The 23,268-nt window shown below is 41.8% G+C and overlaps 1 protein-coding gene across 4 annotated transcripts in view; it reads left to right on the top strand.

Moving 5' to 3' along the window:
• Positions 1 to 23,268, top strand: part of shank2b (SH3 and multiple ankyrin repeat domains 2b) — a 312,524-nt gene that overhangs the window by 173,548 nt on the left and 115,708 nt on the right. The gene's annotated exons all lie outside the window — the stretch shown is intronic.

The raw sequence follows: 23,268 nt of genomic DNA on the forward strand, positions 1-23,268 counted from the left end.
AGTCATTAGTATTGGATAAAATCCTCACACTGAACGCCTTTTGAGGCAAGAGTCCAAGACATGACAGTGACAGGCAGGGAGTGGACCGGGAATGCAGGACTCAGCAGAAAGACTATAAAACCAAAGACCACTGCTTTATTGCTGGTAAAAAGGCAGCAAAACACAACAGGTAAAGCCGGGCAGGGTCAACCAGACAGAGACTACACACACCATGAGGGACAACACAACAAAGAACAGAGGGAGACGCAGGAGGGCGACTAAGGGAAGCAGAGACACAATGTGTCACTACAAACCATGTGAGAATGTTCAGCCCGCTCACTGACCAGATGTGTCTCGGTTGACAGCAACAAAAGTAAACACAGGTGGTGTATCCTGGACTTTTGGAGAGCACCGAGAAATTACGTTGTTTTCATGGCTAGCTGCTAGCTCGTGCAGACCTTTGCACATCTAGAGTACCTCGCCACATTTAGAAGAAAAGCAGCTCTATAATTGGTTAGGGTTGAGGTCGGATTCACACCATAAACGAACTGCTCTGGAGTGTGTGTTACTGTGTTGACATCACTAACACAAATTAACCACACCACTGGGAAGAAGAACCAGAGCTCTCAGACTAACACGCGTTTTACAGACTGGAACTGGGATAAACAAACATGGAGACTGGACAGACTGGGAGACAAAGGGACACAACACAGAGAGATAAACACAGGGACAGGACTACAAACATATTAACTAGACAAGACAGGGAACGTAGAGAGCCACCAAAACAGGACACAGAGAGACCAGACAGACACGGGAGCATGACCAGAGAGACAAAGGACAACACAGAGACAAGACTGGGACAGACAGGACACAAGAGGGGCACTCACATAATAAAACAAGAAATCAAAAAGTACGAAAATAAATAATGAAAACTGAGAGGCAAAGGAAAAAAGGACCTCAAGATTAACCGAAACAGCAGCAGAACATAAGTTAACTCAAACCAAAAGTCTATAACAAACTCAAAAGCTGGACCAGTGATGACCCCAGCATGATCTGACATGTACAAATAGTTTACTATAACAGAAAACAATGTATTGTTCATATTTACATGCACTGTCACAGCACAATAAGCCGCTGCTGTCACATTGATTTTGGAAATGATTTATTCCAACATAAGTGAATGTCGATGTGCTTTCACACATAAAATATTAAAGCTGAGTGAGCCTTCACTTTGTGCAAACCCAAATATAGCAGCGATCCTTAGCCTGGAATGCTTGATAAGGTGGAATTACATAAAATGGCTTCATAGAGATATGTAGTGTAAAAGGCATAGCATTATTTCTCCATCTGTGTGTGTGTGTGTGTGTGTGTGTGTGTGTGTGTGCGTTCACGTGTGAGGGAGGTGAGAAAGATGAGAACAATTTTTCACGAACATTCAAACATGATAAGAAGTATTTTTTGAACAAATTCCATGTTTTTTTTTTCATCTTGCCATCTCTCTATCTATTTATTACCTTTGTTGCTTAGTTGCCACGCTGGAGCGGCAGATTGGTGAAAGCAACAGACTCTGCTTCAGTTTAACACCTGATAAAGTGACATTTTCACTTTTCAAGTGAAGCAAACAACCACAAATCATTTACAGCTTCAACATATATTTAATCGTATCTTAATCTGCAATGTCTCTTCTTTGATCGAGTTTTTGCCTGTTTGGAACACCCAAGCTGAAATTTTTTTTAAAATGTAGCTTGTTTTAGTTTCTGAAACTGTTTCTCTGGTTAAAGCAAAACCCAAACCCTGTACAGTTGTGGTGACGGGGTGAATGCTATGAGGTTAAATCAACAACTGAAATGAGCACTAAGCATCACTTGGATAGTGACTCAGGTCTTTAGAGTAGTTTGTGCAGAGCGCAGATAGCTCAGGGATTAACGGGCCTTAGAGAAAATGAGAAAAGATGAACAAACAAACCAAAAAATAAATAAATAAAAATACAACAGAGAACAGGGGAAAATGAGGTTGAGAGGCAGATGAATGGAGAGAGAGAGAAATCTAATCTAATCTAAAGATGTAATCCTGCAATTGTTGACCTCTTCTCATGGATGCCACCCATCAGTGAGCAGCCTGAGCACAGCAGCGACCCGGTGAAGGTCTAAATGAAACACGGCAGCGAAGCAGGATTACTAACAAAGAACCTCAGCACTGTTGACATCTGCTACCTCCCCACCACGCCCTCCCTCTTCCCCTTCATTCACACCATTTCTTACTCAACCTTAAGCGCTCAGCTACATCTATGAGTGGTAGCTAGGATTGGCCAGTCAGTCAGCCTCAGATTTCGGGTGTGTATTTATCTGTTTTCAACTCCTGGGGGACACTTGAGCTGTGGACTTTGGGATGGGACAACTGGATTGGATACCATGGGTTCAGCCTGCTGCAGAGGTTGGTGCCACACCCACTCTTCCCATCTTTTGCTTCCATCCTTTACTCACATCCTTGATTCCCATGTTTTACTCCCTTAACCTCTAATCCCAAGTTCTTTGACTTAAAACACACACACACACACACACACACACACTTGGAGCCCATTCAGAGCCCAGCTCTCCCTCTTTTGTCTGGCACAGCTTGTATCATGTTGAGTCGCTTGCTGGCTATATGCAGATTTAGTGCATTTTAATGTTGATCACAGAGACTGTGTGTGTGTGTGTGTGTGTGTGTGTGTGTGTGTGTGTGTGTGTGTGTGTGTGTGTGTGTGTGTGTGTGTGTTAGATTCACAATCAGCCCTGTGGCTTTTACAGATTTTCTTGCTTACTCGGTGCAGATGATGTAACAGTTCAGCTACACAAATCTACCACTGTGTTACGTCATTTTCTCCATACTTCGCTGCATTGTTGAAGCTTGACTAACAACTGGGGCAAGTGAATAGAAACAAAGGCCCAAGACCCTGAAATGGTCAAAGTCACATAGTTTATCTGACACAGTGTTTTAAAATATTTAGCACAAAGGTAAAGTATTAACTGACATTAAATGACAAAAGCATTTAAAATGTGATTATTTCAAACAACTGACACATTTCCATCTTATAAAAAGACGTTTAAAAAAAATGACGTAGTCACCCATACGGATCACTGCACGTTAGTGTTTTTAGTGTTTTTCTGCAGGTTAATCTGTGAGGCTTGTTTAATTATAAACCTGTACATAACAACTAGCTTGGCATAGCTATTAGCTTAATTGTTAAATGAATCACTACTAGCTTGGGTTCTTTATTCACCCTTCCCATATTTACCTGTTAGATGTGTCAAATGTCTAGATGTTCCTTAACCTGCTTTAGTAATATTGATACCTGTACAAAAAACGTAGCTCTGGAATAGCCTTTAGTTAGCTAGACCCCTGTAGTCGTGTGGGCATAGCCACCATTAGCTGTTCCCCAGCAGATTGGGGAAATCAGCCTGGCTGGGTGACCGAGAAAGTGTAGCTCTAAACAGAAGACCCTGGAATACCCCACTCTGTGGCACACCTGCCAAGGCAAACACTGTCATCAGTGGTTATACTGGTTATTGGTGATTCTATTCTGAGAAACATGAAGCTAGACACAGAAGCGACCATGCTAATCATCTTCCAGGGGTAGCAGTGCATTGAAGGAACCCTGAAACTGCTGGCAAAGGATAAACAAAGATTTGGTTAGATTATAATTCACGTTGACAGCAATCACACCTACAGCACGGTATTTGGCACCACTTTCATACTGACTAATGAAGATGTTGCCATGAGACATTTTTAATAATGTTACTGGATGTGAATCAACATCTGATCATCATCAATTTTCTCAAGATCCCCAACAACACTGGCTGAAACATCCACAAAACACAACTGTAGATGATTTTAATCGATAATTCCATCTGGATTAATCACTCCATCAAACCTGTTGCTGATTGCCTGATTTTCAGTTCATTTCTTGTATAATTTGGGAGCTTGGCAGCATTTTCTTAGAAATGGATTCTTGACAATCATTTTCATTTTCATACCATACATTCAGATTCAGTTTGTGATCAGCATTAGTTGTGTGGCTGAAGCTACCCTGCATACCACATTTGCTAGAACGCATGCATTCTCTCCCGCCCCGGCGAGAGAGAAGAGGAGAGAGAGACAAACAGAGCGTGCTGATCAGTGTGCAGCTGATCCGCCTGGCCGTGACAGTACCCCCCTCCCCCGACGGGAGCCTCCCGGCGACCCCCAGGCTTGTCAGGGTGAGCCACATAGAACGCCCGCACCATATTCCGATCCAGGAGGGCCGCGGGATCCAAGAACGCTCCTCCATCCCCTAGCCCTCCCAAACCATGAGTCACTGCAGGCTGCGCCCCCGGCGCCGGACATCCATGAGTCTCGAAATGGTGAAAGCCGGGTGGCCATCAATGACCCGGGCGGGTGGAGGGGGCCTGGAAGGAGGGCACAGAGGACTAGAGAGGCAAGGCTTCACTTGCGACACGTGAAAGGTGTTATGGATTTTCATATTCCGGGGCAGTTTAAGACGGACAGAGAAAGGGTTAATCACAGAGTCGACTTCAAAGGGACCGATGAAAGTGGGAGACAGTTTCTTGGATTCAGACCTGAGTGGGATGAATCTGGTAGACACCCAAACCTTTTGTCCAGGTGTGTAGGTAGGTGGGAGCAGGTCCGGTGGCGATCCACCAGGCGCTTGTTGCGTTCCACTGTGCGGAGAAGGGCAGCCCGAGTCACTCTCCAGGCGCGCCGACACCTCCGAAGATGCTGTTGGACAGAGGGAACAAAGTGCTCGACAACTGGGAAGAGTGGCGGTTGATAGCCCAGGGACGCCTCAAAAGGGGACACACCGGTGGCAGAGGAGGTAAGGCTGTTATGAGCATACTCAATCCATGACAGTTGCTCGCTCCAAGTTGACTGGTTAGTGGACACCAGGCACCGGAGAGCTGCTTCGAGCTCCTGGTTGGCACGCTCCGTTTGACCATTGGTCTGTGGGTGGAAACCAGAGGAGAGACTGACCTGAGCTCCGAGGGCACTGCAGAACTCCTTCCAGACACGTGACGTAAACTGCAGTCCTCTGTCTGACACAATGTCCGAGAGGATTCCATGGAGGCGAAAAACGTGGTTAGTTAGTAGCCGGGCGGTCTCTAGAGCAGTGGGAAGCTTAGGGAGGGCGACAAAATGAGCAGCTTTGGAGAAACGGTCCACAATGGTGAGAATGACAGAGTTACCTGACGAGACAAGCAGACCAGTGATGAAGTCAATAGCAATGTGTGACCAGGGGCGGCTCGGAGTCGGCAGAGGTTGGAGGAGGCCAGAGGGTGGTTGATGGACGCTCTTGTTTTGAGCGCAGGTCCCACATCATAGTTGCTCTCTGCGGAGGTGAGAAGGCGTGAAAAGTAGGCACAGGGGTGAAGCTTACCACCTTGCTGCTGGGAAAGTACCGCACCCACTCCAGCGTCCAAGGCGTCCACCTCTACAACGAACTGCAGGTTGAGGTCAGGTTGGACGAGGATGGGCGCCGAGGCAAAGCGGTCTTTTAGATGAACGAATTCTTGTTGGGCCGGTTCATCCCAGCAGAAGGGAACCTTGGGAGAAGTGAGACGGGTCAGAGGCAGGGCAAGTTTACTGTAGTTGCGAATAAAGCGACGATAGAAGTTCGCAAACCCCAGAAAGCTTTGAAGCTGTTTACGGTTAGAGGGGGTCGGCCAGTCAACAACGGCTTGAACCTTCGCGGGATCAGTTTTGAGGTTACCTTGGTCGATGATGTGGCCCAGGAAGGAAACAGTTGAGACATGAAACTCACACTTCTCCCCTTTAACAAAGAGACAATTCTCAAGGAGACGCTGAAACTTGCCTGACATGGCGTTGGTGGTCAGTGACGGAGCAGGAGAAGATGAGGATGTCATCCAAGTAGACGAAAACGAAGTGGTCAATGAAATCCCGAAGAACGTCGTTCACGAGGGCCTGAAACACAGCTGGTGCATTATTGAGACCAAAAGGCATTACAAGATATTCGAAATGGCCCAGGTGAGTATTGAAAGCCATTTTCCACTCATCCCCCTCCCTTATTCTCACCAGATGGTAGGCGTTGCGCAGGTCCAGCTTTGAGAAGATAGTGGCCCCCTGGAGAAGCTCGAACGCGGAACTCAGCAGAGGGAGGGGATACTTGTTTTTAACTGTGATGGCGTTGAGGCCACGATAGTCGATACAGGGCCATAAACTCTTGTCCTTCTTAGTGACAAAAAAGAAACAGGCGGCAACAGGTGAGGACGAGGGACGAATGAGACCCGCGGCAAGGGATTCATTGATGTATCTCTCTATGCTCTCACGCTCAGATTGGGACAGGCTGTACAACCTACTGGTCGGAAGTGGTGCGCCTGGGAGGAGGTCAATCCCACAGTCGTACAGCTGGTGAGGGGGAAGGGAGCGTGCCTTATCCTTACAAAACACCTGTGGCAGGACGTGATAAACAGACGGCACGGAGGACAGATCTGGCGGTTCGGAGATCGCTGAATTGGTTGGTGGGTTCATGGCGGGGGTGGCGGCTTTTAAACAGGACATGTGACATTCTTCCCCCCACCCCGAAATACTTTCTTTTCTCCAATCAAGAGAATGAGTCTCGAGCCTAATCATTAACGTGACTGCAACCATCAGACGAGGAGGAGACTGAGAACAGGAGACCTCACCCACCCATACACTCCTCACTACTGGCGGGCGCTGTCTTTTGGCCACGACGGGCAATCCGTGGCAATATGGCCCTTGTGGCCACAATAAAAACACTCACCGGCCCTCCACCGACGATGCCGCTCCTCGGGCGACAGTCTGGAGCGGCCCAGTTGCATGGGCTGTTAACTCTCCTCCATGCTGCCCGATACTTGATTGACCGTTTGCTTGCTTGCTTTACTTGACCGTTTCTTCAGCCAAGGTCCAGAACTCGACCGAAAACTCCGCCATACTCCGCCTTCCCTGCTTCAAATTCAACAATCTGTGGGCGGCCGCCTCTGCTCTGGTGCCTCTTTCAAAAACACTTTTAAACTTGGTGAGGAAGTCCTCGTAAGAAATCTCAGGGGCTGTTCTTAAAACGGCTTGCGCCCAGTTCAATGCATGCCCACGTAATAGTTGAACAATAAAGGCAATTTTGGCCCCGTCAGTCTCATACGTTCTTCGTAACTGTCGGAATTGTAACGTGATCTGGGTCAAAAATCCAGCACATTTATGGAACTCACCCGAGAAAGGCTCTGGCGCTGGTAACGATCGCTCCGGAGGCTCAGCGGGAGCCGGCGCGGAGGAAACAGATGGAGCGGCCGCTGAAGGGTCGGGAGCCGGTAACTGAGGAGAAACAGACGGAGGTGGTGAGGGTGGGCTTACCAACGGTATGCGTTGAGCGAGGGCTTGGGTGAGCGCAGCCAGCTGTTGGTTAATGTGCTGTAGCATGTGTTTGTGGCGTTCCAGAATTGCCTCCGGAGTGAGGACGGGTTGCTGGGTGGGGGTTGAGTCCACTGAGTCCATGATGGCTGGATCGTTATTGTTACAGTTTGGAGGAGGACTCAAGCGCTGCGTGAGGGAAAAGGGGCTCCAGGGAAGTCCAAGGGAAAAGCACGCGTTCTTCATATCATCCACACACACGATCACTGGCTCTCACTCCAACACTTCCCACTCGGGAATCACATGGGGGGAAAAATCCAGGGAGCTCTGTAGACAGGGAGACAGGGTTAAATACAACGCACAAAGGAAACACACTTAACTCGACTTGCAGTAGCTTGGCTTCACTAACGCGTGGTAGACAACGATCCAGCAACGAACAGCAGTCACCTCCTGGCTTAAATGCTGATCATCTTAATGAGACCCGAGGGCGTGAACCCACAGTGAGTTCCGCCCTGGCGAGAGAGAAGAGGAGAGAGAGACAAACAGATAGAGCGTGCTGATCAGCGTGCAGCTGATCCGCCTGGCCGTGACAAAATTAACAAATTGCCAAATCATAGTTAACAAATTATTATAGATTTTTTTTACAGAGTTAAGTTTCTGTGGCGGTGGTGTGGTCCCTGGCTCAGCTGCAGGGGGGGAGTGGGGTGGTGAGCTCGAGGGGGCGGTGCCAAGGAGGCTTGGAGGGAGAGGTGGAGGTTTCTCCCTTTATATATAGTGAAGGCGGAGACCAGAGGAGAGTGTGTGTGCTGAAACGTAGAGCCACATGTGTGTGGCGCTTCAATAAACAGCTTGCAAGCATACAGCATACCAGAGTGTCGGGTCAATCTTTACAGTTTCCATAGATACTTTAGATTTTACCAAGAATAAAAATGTCTGTTTTTCAAAGCCTGTAGGTTTTTATTCAGCTTATTATTAAAATGAAGTCCGTCCATGATATTGTTGCTCTGGATCTACTGACATCATTTAAACCTGGTCTTTGTCTCTTCAGCTAGTCTCTCCTGTCAAAAGACAGAAAAAAAACAAAAGTACAGTGGGAGGGACCCAAACACAAATAAATTGTTTTAACCCAATTTAAACCTACACCCAACTTTTACCACCTCCTCCAACCAAACAAACAAAACCTGGCCCCAAATTTAATTTTATTTTATTTTATTTTATTTTATTTTATTTTATTTTATTTTATTTTATTTTATTTTATTTTATTTTATTTTATTTTATTTTAGTCACAAGGCTACGGCCCTAAAGGGGAAACCAGGTTTTCTGGTGTCATTATGAGGATTAAGCTAACGTGACGTCACCTTTCAAATGTTACTTCTCCTGGATTGCAAAAAAGGAAAAAAAGTCAGACTGCTAAAGAGAAACCAGGAAGGAAGCAAAACCCTAAGTTGGATATAATTTTCCTGCACTGTATAATCCACCAGGAAGTCCTCTGAAAGTCTAAATTGCAGCTTGATCATGTAGCAAATAGAGTGGACTTAACAGTCGTCACTTCATTAAATTCCTTCGAGAAACTGACCACCACGACTTGTCCACTGCTGCACTATCGCATCACCTTTCCTATGCCTGTAAAAAGCCACTATTGTGCTAAAATTCCTCATTTCTTTCTTCTAAGAAAATGACAAATAGGAGCAATTTGTTGAAATATGTGCAATTATACATAGAGCAAAAATATAGTTTATACTAGCTTGAAAGTCCGTATTTGATCTGCCCACCTTTATTCTTTAGCACAGTCTGAACTCTCTTTAAGCAAGCTTTCATTAAACAGTCTGCAGATAGTTGTCCAGGCTTCTTGAAGGACATTTCAAAGCTCTTCTTTGGATGTTTGCTGCCTTTTGTTCCACTTTCTGTCATCGTAATTCCACACTGCTTCAAAATTGTAAGGTCCAGGCTCTGGGGGGATGCAGTCTGTGTGCAATTGTGTGTTTTTCTGTCCAGGTCTGCTTTTACTCCATCTGCACTGTGTTTGGGATCACTGTCATAGTGAAAAATCAAGCTGTTACCAATCAGATGCTTTTCAGATGGTATTGCATGTTAGATTGAAATCTGACTGCACTTCCCAAACACCACTGGCTAAAATGCAGCTCAAAGACCATGAAAGAGTTTCCACCATGTTTTCAGATGGCTGTAGACACTTTCTGCTGTGCCTCTCTCGTCTATTCATATTGATTCATCACTTCATAAGACCTGCTCCACTGACTATCACTACAGTTCTTGTTTTATGCCGGTAAAACTCGAGCAATCTTTGTCATTTTTTCATATCAATAAAGAAAGAAACAACATGACAAATTATGTGTGTATAGATACATTGCTATTGCCTAAATCTGCGCCTGAAATTTTCAGTGGTTCATGTCTTAAGTTATAAGTCTTTTCAAGCATTCCACTGAAAATGGTCAGGTACAAGGACTGGACTGAAAATGAGACTGAAAAGCAGACAAATCCAACGATATATAATGAAAAACTGAGCTCAAGTCCACTTTAAACATTACAAGAAAGTCTGGCTCCTTGGAAGCCGAATAGAAAGAAATGATGTGTAGTACAAGACGTTTGCACAGTACAATCGATTTTTACTGGTATTAAAGACAATACTTAACAGTCTCAGCTACACAGTCAAGTTACTCAAGAATAAATGAGTACAGTGTGTTAATACTGGAAAATGTTTCTCACCACGGGTTATGTTCTCTTTCAAACTGATTCTAAAAATGACAAAAACTACACAAAGTATTGTGAGGGTCTCTGTGGATTTCTCTCTCCATACAGCAGTAAGCTTATGTAAGAATGATTGGCAGATGGGCATATTAGACCATCCGCTGCCACAGTGTGATAATCCCACAGGGTGCATACATTGAGCAAACACACAAAACATTTTTTTAAAAATCCACAAACATCCACACGCACACCTCAACCACTTGAAGCTTATCTATTCTCGCTTTTGCTGCAGGTTTTAGTTTAGCTGTCCTTTTGCTTCCACGCTCCATCCTAAACTGCACCTGAACACAAGTCAGTTTTTGCCAAAGCCCTGAAAAAGTAATTTTAGAAATCCTTCCAAAAACCTCTGAGCTGGCTGACACACAGCAGGGTCTGTGCTGCAGGAAAACAGACATCTACTGTCAGCTGGCAAAAGTCATGCAGGGCAGAAGGGACTTGATGTTTATGCATCAGGGCTTATTTTTATGTGCACAAAGATCCCACAGTGAAGTCAGTTTATTGGTGCCCAAACTGTTTGAAATCACATAAGAAATTAAGATTTTTTTCCAATGTGATTTTCAGTTTTAACAATGAACAAGAAACCTGGTCATTTTCCACGACGCAGTCATTTTACAAATAATCACAGAGAAAATGTAAGTAATACAATTTTTTTTAGTTATGAAGACGAGACTGAAGGCGTCTGACTGATTCCTGAAACAAGGCAGTTTTTATGTTTTTTTGCAAAAATGTTAGTTTTCAGACAGATAAAAATGTATTTTCTGGTTTACATATTAAACCAATGTACTCCAGTTTAAAGTACAGCTTTATTTATGCAGCGAACATGCTAAACAAATTCTAGGAAGAGTTAAAAGCACTCAGCCCTCGGCATAAAACTACTGCTGGATTTTCTTACATTCGTACAGTCAGATTAAATAAATAAATGAACCCCTAACAATAGATGTTTAGCACTTTTTTCTGTGGTTTATAGACGCAACAATTAGCCAAAGAAAGTTCCTTTTAACCAGTGTTTACCCCCTGTGTACTTTTCCTGATCAAATTCAATTTTCAAAAAGTTCTTAAAATCTGAATTGGAAATTGTGTTTGTATAGCATTAGTGGACAGTATATACATTTATCATGGCTATATGTTAAGCTATTTCACACTTTGAAATGTTTTTCGTACTTAAAGTGCTGTATTTATTTATTGATATTGTATTATTATCATTATCATTATTCATCAGTGTGATTTATTACAGTACTACTGTAATTATGTGGAGATTTTTATTTTTGTTTATTTTTTGGTAGATGCCAAACAGGTAAACTAGTCATTAGTGATGATTTCTCACATAATTACATTCAGTGGTCTGATCTGGCATTTTGTAGTATTTTAGTAACTCTGTTCTATTAAAAGTGATTTTTGTTTATAACTGGCTTTCACAGCTCCTCTGGTATTATACCATGTCACGCTCCTAATGTTGCCAGATTAGAGTTCTTTTTAATGACAGGTTAAGAAAGTTGAGAATTTGGGGTATTTTTTTTAATACAGCCAGCGTGATTAGCACTGTGTCATTAGGATAGAGAAATACAGTCCACATCCTGACTTTCCATGTAACTAAGAACTGCATGTTAGTGCAGAGCTTTTCATAACTGTACAACATCTTATTCTGCTGTTACATATAAATAATTTTGCTGCACTGAGCTTCCCTCGTGCGCATAATGTATTTGATTACTGTGTTTCAAGGAGTGATCAAAAGATGAGAGCCATGAAAATCTAAACATTTCATTTGGCTTAAGTCTGACTGATCTCTGTTTTTAATAATAATTTCTCAAACATGTCAGAATCTTCTACCACAAAGATTTGATTCTGCTCTGACGTGCACTGTGCACCCTGATTTCACCACCAACCTTTAACTGGTCATGAGAATGAATTTCATACCAGTGATAATTGTAGGTGATGACATGTACAACTAAGCAGTGTTCGGCTGAATCGTTTGCAAGCTTGAAGATGAAATGCTGGGCAAAGAGTAAGAACAGGACTCTGCTCATCAGTTTTTTCTTCCAGTGTTCAATGATACTGGATTCCCAGTCTGGTTCCCCAGACTGAAGCTGTTAGTACTGGATTCTAATGTAAAGGCTGATGGCATTTGAAGGAGACCGTGCAGGTAATTTTTAATTTGTTTGTTTTTTTGGCCTATAGTCTTTGCATCATCATCACTGGCCCACTCACCATATTTGCTACCTCTTGACTTCACTTCCCAAAAATGAAAATTTATTTGAAGGATTACTTTTTTGCCACACTGGAAAATCCGGCACCCATCACAGAGGCACAAGTACAAGGGGACATGATGGGGCTCTACTGAGAGATGTAAAAATAGCAGCCACACTGAAAATGGTCCAGTGGAGCAGAAAAGGATAACCTTCAATGTGAGATCAGCCAAATTTAAATCAGGTATGGTTTTTGATTTTCATAGGCCTAATCACAGAGCTATTTGATCTTTGATGGATCTTTCAAGCCCTCTGTCAGTCGCCACAGTGGATGAATTAAGTCTCATTAGTGGAATCTTTACTGTGATACCACTTTGATAATCACCAGGACTGAATGATGAATAAATGTACAGTTGGCTCCTTTTCCTGCCTCTACAATAGCTTTCATAAGCAAGGTCCATAAAAACGTTGGTGTATATGCAATAGCTTTAGAAAGATCCAAATAAAGCCATGTTAGTGCATATTGTGATTTAACGTCTTTCTCAGTTACTGTAAATGGAGACTGTTACAGAAGGTCTGTTAGTTAAAGGAGTCTTTATGGCTGAATAGATTTTTTATTTGAAACTGAAACTTCTGGAACAGTCTGCGTATGGCTTGGATTATATATCATGCTCGGGTGGTTTGGGTGATGTGGCGAGCACAGCATGGTAATTGTTTGCTTGCATATTTTATGACAACATATGCTTTTGCATGTATCCATCTGTTATGTTGCAGGGTCACTTCTTGAATGAATTTGTATTAGTTGTGCTTAGACAGATGGAGGATAAGGAAATCGAGTTGTAAAGTCTTAACGAGCCCTCATTGAGAAGGGCAGCGTGTAAGCACACAACTTCACACAACAGCAGAGCTTGAACAAAGAGGAGCCGCCACAGATAAAGGAGTCATGTGGAAATATTTCATCATGCAAAAGACAGGTAGGCACAGTGGTGTGGAACCGTAGCCTTAATGATCTATAGAACTGCCCCCCTCTGAGTTGCCTAGCAACACAAGGGATTTCTTTCTGGAAGAACCCCTCACCAGTGCACATCCCATGCTTTTAACCCTTCAGCCTCTGCTCCCCAAAACAGGCTAATATGAAATCCAGCATGTGCTGCAACCTCTTGCAACAATGCATCAACAGCATCTAACATTTCCACCATCAAACCGTGATCTAGCTTATGCTTCATTCTCAGGAACTCTGATTTATTATTCATGTCATTTTCCCATGCTGCTGAAGTTCGTTGTTTAGCCAGAGACTGAACTGAGTCAAAAACCAAACGTGACCAAACCAAATGCTTACTTTAATACTGTCCCTATCACCAGAAAGTTGACAACCATGGCTGATTTATTTAAAGGAATTAAAAAGATGACTATCTATTTAGGTGGCATCTCGGGGTCATGTGAGCAAGTGGGTATCTGTCCTTTTCAGAAAAGCACGCTTTTTCATGTGTAATTAACATTGTTACAAGCTTTGTTAAACCTAACAAAGTCATTAGTGCTTAAACTATATGCACAAATAATGAAACACACATGTATATAATAAATGTGTGAAAGAGAGACCCTCCACCAGAACATCAAAAGTGTGCAGTGTCCTGTGGTGTTTGGTAAAATGATACTGGCATCTGTGGGTTGTCAGGGTAGGACATATCAGTCTTATTCTCACACGTCTGGGTTGGGAGTTTATTGATCTAAGGAGTTTATTGAGCACTCGCTGACAACATACATATCTCTACAACACACCTACCACCAAGCAACAACGGGAAGGAAAAATTCTTTTAACAGGAAAAAACCTCAAGAACCAGCCTCAGGGAGGCTCACCCCCAGCAGATGGCTGTCTGCTGGGGGTGAGGGGAGGGAGACAGGACAAAAGACACACTCTGGAAGAGAGACAGAAATTAATAATAACTGATGATTAAATGCAAAATGGTGCATTAACACAGAGTGTTAAAAAGTTTTGAGTTTTGAGCCTGGCCTACTGCAATGTCAGATATGACAACTAAGGTTCAAGATCACCTGATCCAGCCCTAACTATATGCTTTATCAATAAGGAAAGTTTGAAGCCTAATCTTAAAAGCAGAGACAGTGTGTGTATCCCAAATCCAAACTGGGAGCTGGTTCCACAGAAGAGGGGCTCAATAAAGCACTTCCTCTTATACTGCTGCTTTACTCGTGGTTCCTGGGGTATTTAAAAGTAGAGTGTAGTAGTAGTATACGTATAGGAGAATTTATGTGAGGAGCAGGATTTTAAATTTAACTGTGGATTTAACAGGGACCCAATAAAGAGAAGCTAGTATGGGCAAAATATGCTCTCTGTGTGTGCTCTAGCTGCAGCATTTTGGATCAAGTGAAAGGTTTTTAGGACAACCTAATAATAATGCATTACAATAGTCCCAAGTGTATCTGTTTGCAACTAAAATGTTCTGTTTTGACAAACTAAAAATTAATAAATGAAGCAACTACAGTCCTCAGTATGAAGGCAAAACACAGATAACTCAGTATAATTAGTACAGATTAGGTTAAAGAAAGAAATAAAAGTAATTGTTCCTCCCTTTTTACCTCAGCCAGTACATTTGTGTTTTCATCATCATTCTGTCTCTAAACACAAGAGCTCAAAAAGTTTTGGATGAATTCCGTTAACAATCCATCCACCAAGGTTATCAAGGTCAACTTAATGATGATTTCCTACAACTGCGGTATTTACGGTAAACATAAAGAAAGTACCGTGTACAGATTGAAAAGGTCAATAGAGTGATCATAAGCTAGAGTGATAATAAAGTGATAATAATGCTCTGTTGTTTGTATTGATGGCATGCAGGCACTTTGGATGTCCGACTGACAGACTGAGTCAAATAAAGTCAAATTTTATAAAATGCCTTTCATCTTTAAGACTAAAAGTCCTTTGTCTTTATTTGTACTGGCAACATACAGGAAATGATACTGGTGTATGAAGAGTCTAAATATCCATCACATTTGACCTTTGACCTCACTTTCACTCTCACATCTGCCCTTCTTTCAAAGTGACCTCAAAATGTGCTTTAATGAAACTATTGTCAAGAGAAAGAAAACAAATGCAATACAAGGAATATATAATGTAACAGTATAACAATAATATTCCCTTAAAAGTAAATAGTGCCCAGAAAATGAGCTGCTTTGATGCTGCCTTTGTTTTTGTTTACGGTGTATTGTTGTTGCAGTAAAGCATTACTTGGATTCCATTCTCACTAATGACTTTCTCTGCTCCAGCTCCAGTGTGAGGTTATGCAGTGCGGTTCAGCCCCACGAGAGTGAGAAAGACGAGGATGAAAGGGAAGTGTGTGAGGGGCGGAGTTTAGGGATTCATGTGCGCGAGTGTCTGCGGAAGGGGTCGTGCTACTGTAACCGGGGAGGCGGTGGTAGATGAGGGTGCGAGCGGGATCATGTGCGCTGTAGAGTCGCTCTCCGTGGTGCTGAAAGGAAAACTCTGGGTCTTAAAAGTCCTGTGATATGCACGAACTGCGACGCCAAGTCGGAGTAGCAAGGGAGTAAACATGAAGTCGATCATAAATGCCTTAAAAAAGGAAGGTAAGAGCCTGCGCACTCTCTTCTTTACTTTTCAAATAAGGCGCTCAGCTTCTGGGCATTGAGACTTCCTTCAGTACACAACTTAGTGGAGAAAGTGGAGGAATTTTGCTCGCTTTGTCTTCGTTCTTGGGTTATTTTAACCGCGTTTGTCAAGCTGTAGGTAGGTCGGCGCGTATTTAGGTTACACGAACCTAAATCTGCGAGTTGTCTGGGGGTTTTTCGGGCGACAAAGAAAAAAAAGAGAGCGCCCGACATTGGACTAGTTTGTAGGTCACAGAAAAGAGAAGAAAATGGGACTGAAAGGTGGAGAAAACACGCACAGACATGACTGCGCGTCGTTCCCCTCACTCAAGCAGACCCCGGGCAGCCGATCCATCTGGCTGTGTGTGAAACAGTGTCGCTGGGTTGACGTTTTCTATTCTTTCGCTGCTATTTTCTCAATGAAGACTCGCGAGCGGAGCTGTGCGTCGGGCTGTGTCGCCTATAGGCTGAGAAAGGATGCCAAAAATCAGCATCCTCAGCGAATACAAGCACAAAGCAGAGACGGACTTCAATGTATCCTAATGTCATTACTATTAACATTTAGTAAGGATTAAATATAAATAGCACTAATGATGCCATTGCATTTAATGAGCGAGTGAATTGGTTTGCTGTGGTACAGCTCATGTCAGAGTCATGCGCCCACAGGCTGGAAGCTTAAATCAAGTGCCATAACTAAATGAAAGATTATTAATTGAAAATAAGTCTTCGGTGACAGAACATAATATCCATCTAGTACTTATTTTAACTGCCTTACTTGCATAGTTTTAGGTTCTCTGCATCTATAAAGTGTAAGACAAAATATACATAAAAATAACATTATAAAAATTATTGTTATTAAATATAATTATTATTATTATGGGCAATAATTCCAGGTATTTTCAGGTCTATCATAAATGTTTGTGGTGTTGCAGAACATGTGTTTTCTGAGCATCAATATGCGCAGTGTTCTTTTCTGAAATCTCTTGCAGCAAACATTTAGCTAAATTCTATTACTTACATTTAAACTTATATATCAAATCTGAAATCAGCCCTTTATTGGGCTTAGTTAAAAGTACTGTACAAAACTACAAATTACTTGTCTTGAGCAGTAAATGTGTGGTTTCAGGGAATTATGAATCAGCCCCTTTTTGCGTCACCACTGATATGGTAGTGTCAGATAACAGTAATTTACCCATCTGTCATTGTGGCATTTTCATAAAGTGATGGGCGTTCGGCCTCTTGTTCCACTGAACTCAAGTGAAAATGAAAAAAATGCCTTTATAATTCAGAAACTACAAAGAAAGTTAGGGAGGGATTTCATATACATGAAAACCACTGAAGAAAAGGTCCCTATGCTTGAACATCATGTTGTATGTGAGCACCATCATTTATCATAATGTGCTGGATTTAGCAGTCGACAATGTATGACCAATATCAGTTAGTTCAACTTAAATCTCTTTTTTAATCCATGTGTAAAGATGCTGTAGTGTTGTGCATGTTTACTTAGCTTAGGTGAGTAGTTTAGGTGCCCTTGTTGAATTTGTTGTAGTATTCCTAAAAAGAGAGCATCTTGCTGGTAACTTGTGCATGACCATAACCAGGTGCAAGCATTTCATTCGCTTCAACTGAATAGCTCCATCTGATGGAAAATGCAAATGTAGCATGTTCGGCCTAAATATGCAATATTAGCTAAATTGAAAAGAGAAAGAAAACAGCTTCAGAATTTAAAATATAAGGAAAAAAAAGTCCATAATCATCACTTTTTCTGATTTGACAAATATATCTATCTTCCGAAATTTAAATAACAGTAAAGTTGAATGGTTGAGTTAACTAAAACTACAGATTTATAATACCAAAAGCTGATGGTAATGCTTTTTTCATGAGTTTCATAAGTTACTCACATACGTACAATTTGTTAAAGTATTTTAAAGAGTCAATACAGTCACAGTATAGTCCCATAACACAGTCCAGTGAGGGGTGGTGTATTTAACGTTTAGGCCTTTTAAGGACTTAGTATCATCCCAATTCTGATGTTATCGTGTCATTTGACGAAATAAGACATAAATTAAATCTTTAATTCCTCCAGCTGAGAAATGTTGTAAAAGCACATCAGTGTAATTCACTTTTCACACCCCCACAAACTAACGATGAGCTAATGATGACTGTTTAAGAAAGTGCGTTATCTGGGAAAGCTGTTCACCCCCTAGGAGTGAGAGAGCTCATATAACACGCTACATTTATGGAGTGGAGGGTTGGAAACTGAAATTTCAACATGGAATTGAAAATAAGTTTGTCCTGTAAATTCTGCTCAGAAAGCAAATTCACACCTCAGATTTACATATTAGAATCTAATGCAGCTATGTATCCTGTCACATTCAGTCACTGTAATAAAAATATACAAACATATAACAGAGGTGAGCGGGAAGATTATTTTAAAGGATACAATGGCAGATTATATCTATGTTCTTATATTATGTTACCAGTACTGGGGATATCTCAGAATGATCACTGAATGGGTGACATTTAACAAAACGAAGCCAGAAATATACTTTCCGAGTTTATTTATATCATCTGCATTGTGTAAATCTTTTTCTCATAAATAGCTCAGTTGTAGATTGTTCTCGGCAAACACGAGAATCTTGTTCTTGTGTCTTTTAATAGATGATAGTTTATAACGAGCTATGAATTACCATATAATTCAGGGCTTGTGTTTCTATGCAGTCTTCATTTAAGTTCTGATAGTTGTGAGGTTTTTTCAAAGAGGATACTTTTGCTATATTTACAGTAATTGTTCAACTTTTTGTGTTTTTATTAAGAAATATCCGGGTCTTGACTGTTGATGGGAGACACAGGGCTAACAGCGGTTTTCCATGTCAACACTAAACACTGCCTGTCTAAGAGTTTCTGTGGTATTATGACACTGTCAGACTACATTAATGATGGGAATGCACATTAAATGTTGGACTCATTATTATTATTAAAATGATTTGGATGTCATATCTGATGGATTTTTGCAGAAAGACGTTTAGTTGTTCCAGTTGGGGCTTTTTTGGGTGTTGGTGTTTAATGACTCAAATAATCTGCCCTTTGACTCAGTCAGTAGTTTGCTATTTATGACTGGACGTGAGACTCTGACGTCTGAGTGAGAGAAATAATTGTAAAAAAAAATTCAAATTATGTGTAAATGGCATTGAAACTGAGATTTGCACTGTGGATATTTTAAACCATCTCATCTGATAGTTTTTAGTGTTTATTGTTCTTGGCTGAGTTCCTCACCTTTTCCTCTGCTGTGTGGCTCACAGCATGAAGAAGCAGAGCGAGGAGAGTTAAAATTGTCTTATTAACTGAAGGATTGATTCAAAACATCATTGAATGTTAGTGAGGAGTGACCTTTGAAGGAACACCGACAAAGTTACTTTGCACAAATTGGACTAAGACACAAACAGCATTTAAACTGCATCCATCTAACTACTTGGTGTCTTAGCACAAAGTCTAAAACATTATTTAGCTTGGCTGAGGGCTTCTAAACTCTCATTTGTTTGATATGCATGAAGAGCTTTCACCTACATAGATTCCACTTTTAGAAGTATTACATAAGATGCTTGCTTGACCTCCAGCGTCCAGTGGCCTGGTTAGGTTTAGGTTTAAATGAAGCTTTTGCCTGTATGAGATACCAAAAAGGGAATTTTATAAGATAAGAATTGTGGGAGAGTTGATTTAAAGGTCTTAGTTTCTGAATTGTTGCTTATTTAGCACATAGCTAACTTACCACTTCCTTTTCTGGTAGATGTTGCAAGGTTAGTTGGGATGAACGCATATTTGTGTGCGTGCTTAGAAGTTAATACCAGCCTCAGCAGCTAGGAGGCCACACACACCTCAGGGGCACACACAGATAGCCCAGTGGCTCCTAAATGTGCTAGATTATTAGACGATAGCATCTCTTCATCAACACGTCTGTTGTAGAAAGAGAGAGAGGTCTGAGATATTAGTCCTGGAAAGTGATAATGACTCAGTGAATCCCCCTTCAGATGTTCAGGCTGTTGGGAAGTGCTGAGCACGAAGCTACAGTACAGCTAACAGGCCACAGTGCCTCCTTAGCACCACCGTGTTAATCATCTCCAAATCAGGAGATGCTTATTGAAATGGCTGCGGGCCTGTTCTGTTCGGCTTTCCCTGCACCACCATAATTGCGAGGAGAGTTGGCGATGGCAGCTGTAGGCTCTCATCTCACAGTGTGTGGAGTAAAGAATCCATGGGGGAAATCAAGGCCAACTTCGATTGCTGCTTTAGTGAGACAGTGCAGTGGACTATCATGTACTGACGGTCAGAGGAAGAGCGGCTTAGAGTGGAGGTCATGGCTATCGGGTTTGGTTCAGTGTTTGTGCACAGCTGATCTTCTTGGTGGACTGTATGTTCTCTCCATCATGCTCAAGATATGGATTGCTTAGATTAGTGATTATTTTCTTTGTTCCCTGATTGCAAAGACTTGGAGAACAATTTCATTAAAACAAAACAGACAGTGTGACAGGGTTAGTGGTGACGTTGGACTCAGGGTTAACACTGAGCGGGACTAAATGAGTAAAATACAGTTTATGTGGTCCTCTGCATGAAAGGTCATTTCTAAGTGCTTTATGACGAGTAAATAGTAATCAGCTCACTCTCTCGTGACTTTCTCTTCATGCAGCGGTAATTCAGCTTCACCTACTGATGACTGTAGTCTTTGCTCTGCTCTGCAGCCTCAGTCAGTTCCACATGCTGCCACGTGATCTATTTCTCCACTTTCTGCAGGTTTGGCTGCTTTGCAGGTCACAGAGACACCAGAATCAGAACTTCCATCAGCAGCTGCTTCCAAGGCAGTGGTGCTGTCTGTTGCTCTAACGAAGCAATGAAAAAGACCTGAGAAAGGAAGTGCTGCAACTTACTGTTTAGCAGTCACTAAAACACAAAGATGAGAGTAGTGGAGTTGTGTACCAGTAAATCGGATGCAGATCAGTTGCAGTTTAGGTTATAAAACCTAAACTTAATATTTGAAATGTATGAACTTGGACGATCTGTGTAATTTGCCAAAGAAAATTATGTATAAAAAATAAAAGCACCTCTCTGATTTTGTGTAGTTTCCCCGACTCCTACCAAACCAACAGTGAAGCATGCAGACTGGACTGTTGGGGTCTGAGGACTTTATGTGGTAACATTCTAATGAATGGCAGGACCCAGGGTTGGGTGTACCACCGAACATTGCAATGAATGAATGTTGGAGCTGCTCAGTGCTTCCATCAGGTCTAATAAGACTGACAGAGAAAACCATAGCTGGTACGCTCCTAGTTACTAGCACAGCATACTGAAGGTTTATAATCTTTTATCTTTCACACTTCATTTTTTGCTTTATCTCATTGACTGCGTTGCATTTTTAGAAACAGTTTTTACCGTCAAAACATCTTCCAAAGCTTTATTCTATGTTTTCTTAAGATGAATAGCCATTTTACAGGACCTGGTTGAACTTATACAGTAGTATATGGTATCATAGGAGAAAATACAAGAAGCCCAAGCCAACCACCCCCAGATCTCATTACCGAGAACCAGCCTATTCATTTATGTGCTCTCTAACGGATGTTTGTTTTGGGTCTATATCTTTTGACTTATCTGAGCTACCCAACTAAGCCCTGATGTATTTAATAGAGGACATCCTGGGCTTTCCACTGATATCTCATGTGTTTGGATGGGCTGTTTTAGCTCCAAAGAGGAAGGAAATCACACAAAAAAGTTCAGTGCAAAGGTTCTTTTCTACAGCCGTGCTGAACAGAGACGTTGCATATATGTTAGTACAAATGAAGCTTTCTTATGGTCAAGAGAACCACTAAAACAAAGTGTGACCAGCCAAGTGCAAGATCAGCACAGAATAAAATGCAACAATGGCAAGAAGCGTAATTGCCCCTTTTCTTCCCCAAATTGTACAGCATGCGCTCAGCTGGAGAGGATTAATAAGAATCAGAATGTCAGCAGACCTATGGATGCAATTCAGACTTAATAGCCCTATTTAATGTTCACATACACACTGTGATTGCACAGCACGATGCTTTAGAATACATTGCCTGTCCATCACAGATGCAAATGCAGGATTATGTTTTGATTGTACAGTTTAATATAGAAATTCAGAGCCAAACGGCAAAGATGAGCCTGCAACCATAGGGTTTATTAGCTTTTCTCATACTTATATACTTTCTGCTACTTTTTCCTCAATCAGCCAATAAGCATTAGCAGGATACCCACATTTATCGGGATATTAACATTTACCTTACTGTAAAAACTGAAAGATTAACTGTTGTAATTATCATTCTTAATAGCCTCTTCCTCTAAATATTTGTATTCACATGAGCTTAAAACTTTTCTTTAAAATATTCATATAAAGTGAAAGTTCTATGTTTTTAATCTGGGGACTTCTGTGATTATATGGATTTGTTGTTTAAGCTTAATGCTGTCAAATTTGCGATAAAGGTAAAGTTTCTATTTGACTGCTGGTTCTTTGTGTCATTAATGAGACGTCTGAATCAATCATGGGATGATTCCTTTTATGTTTCATACATGAAAATGTAGAGATGCTACCTACATACTGTACATGATGAATGTCAGATAGACCAGAATGTAATCTAATAAATACTTAAGCACTAAGCAATACAACAAGAGGAGACCTATCTTAAGGACACTGGTAGCCCATCTAGGATTAAGAGGTTCAAAATAAATACAATAAAGTGGATCATTTATGTGAAGAAGAGTGACACAAAACCTCCAAAATCCAACACCAGAGAGGTCCAGAGGTTGAGCCCTTCCAAAGTTATTTGGCTCTCTGTGCGGTATTTCTAAATGGGCATACTGTAAGAGCTCCTTAAAGCTGCAAACATATAGAAATCGATTTCTTTTGATACAAACTATGTAGTTCAGCCTGCACCATTAACTCTGAGCTTGGGCAGTAAATCCCTTTCAGTCGAGTTTAATATAAGGAGCCACAATATCATGGTTTGGTCACTGCCGTCTGATGTGATCCCATGTGTCAACAAAAGGTTACACAATACTAGAGTTTCAAAGAATGAACCATATCCAGGGTCACGTTGGCACTTTTTTAAGAATGAGGGTGACCTCAAGGTTACTGATGTGCTGCAGATAGCTGTCCACACACAGGTGAAAAATGAACTCAGTGACAACTCCAGATCAGACAAGGTAATTCACATTCGAATGACTTATATTGCACTATCACACCAACCTCCAGGTGTTATAGGGCAGCGGTCCCCAACCCCCGGGCCTCAGACCGGTCCGTGAGTCGTTTGGTACCGGGCTGCGAGAGTTGAGGCTCAGCTGTGAAATGTTT

The sequence above is a fragment of the Maylandia zebra genome, linkage group LG1, assembly GCF_041146795.1.
Source record: "Maylandia zebra isolate NMK-2024a linkage group LG1, Mzebra_GT3a, whole genome shotgun sequence".
NCBI classification, from domain to species: domain Eukaryota; kingdom Metazoa; phylum Chordata; class Actinopteri; order Cichliformes; family Cichlidae; genus Maylandia; species Maylandia zebra.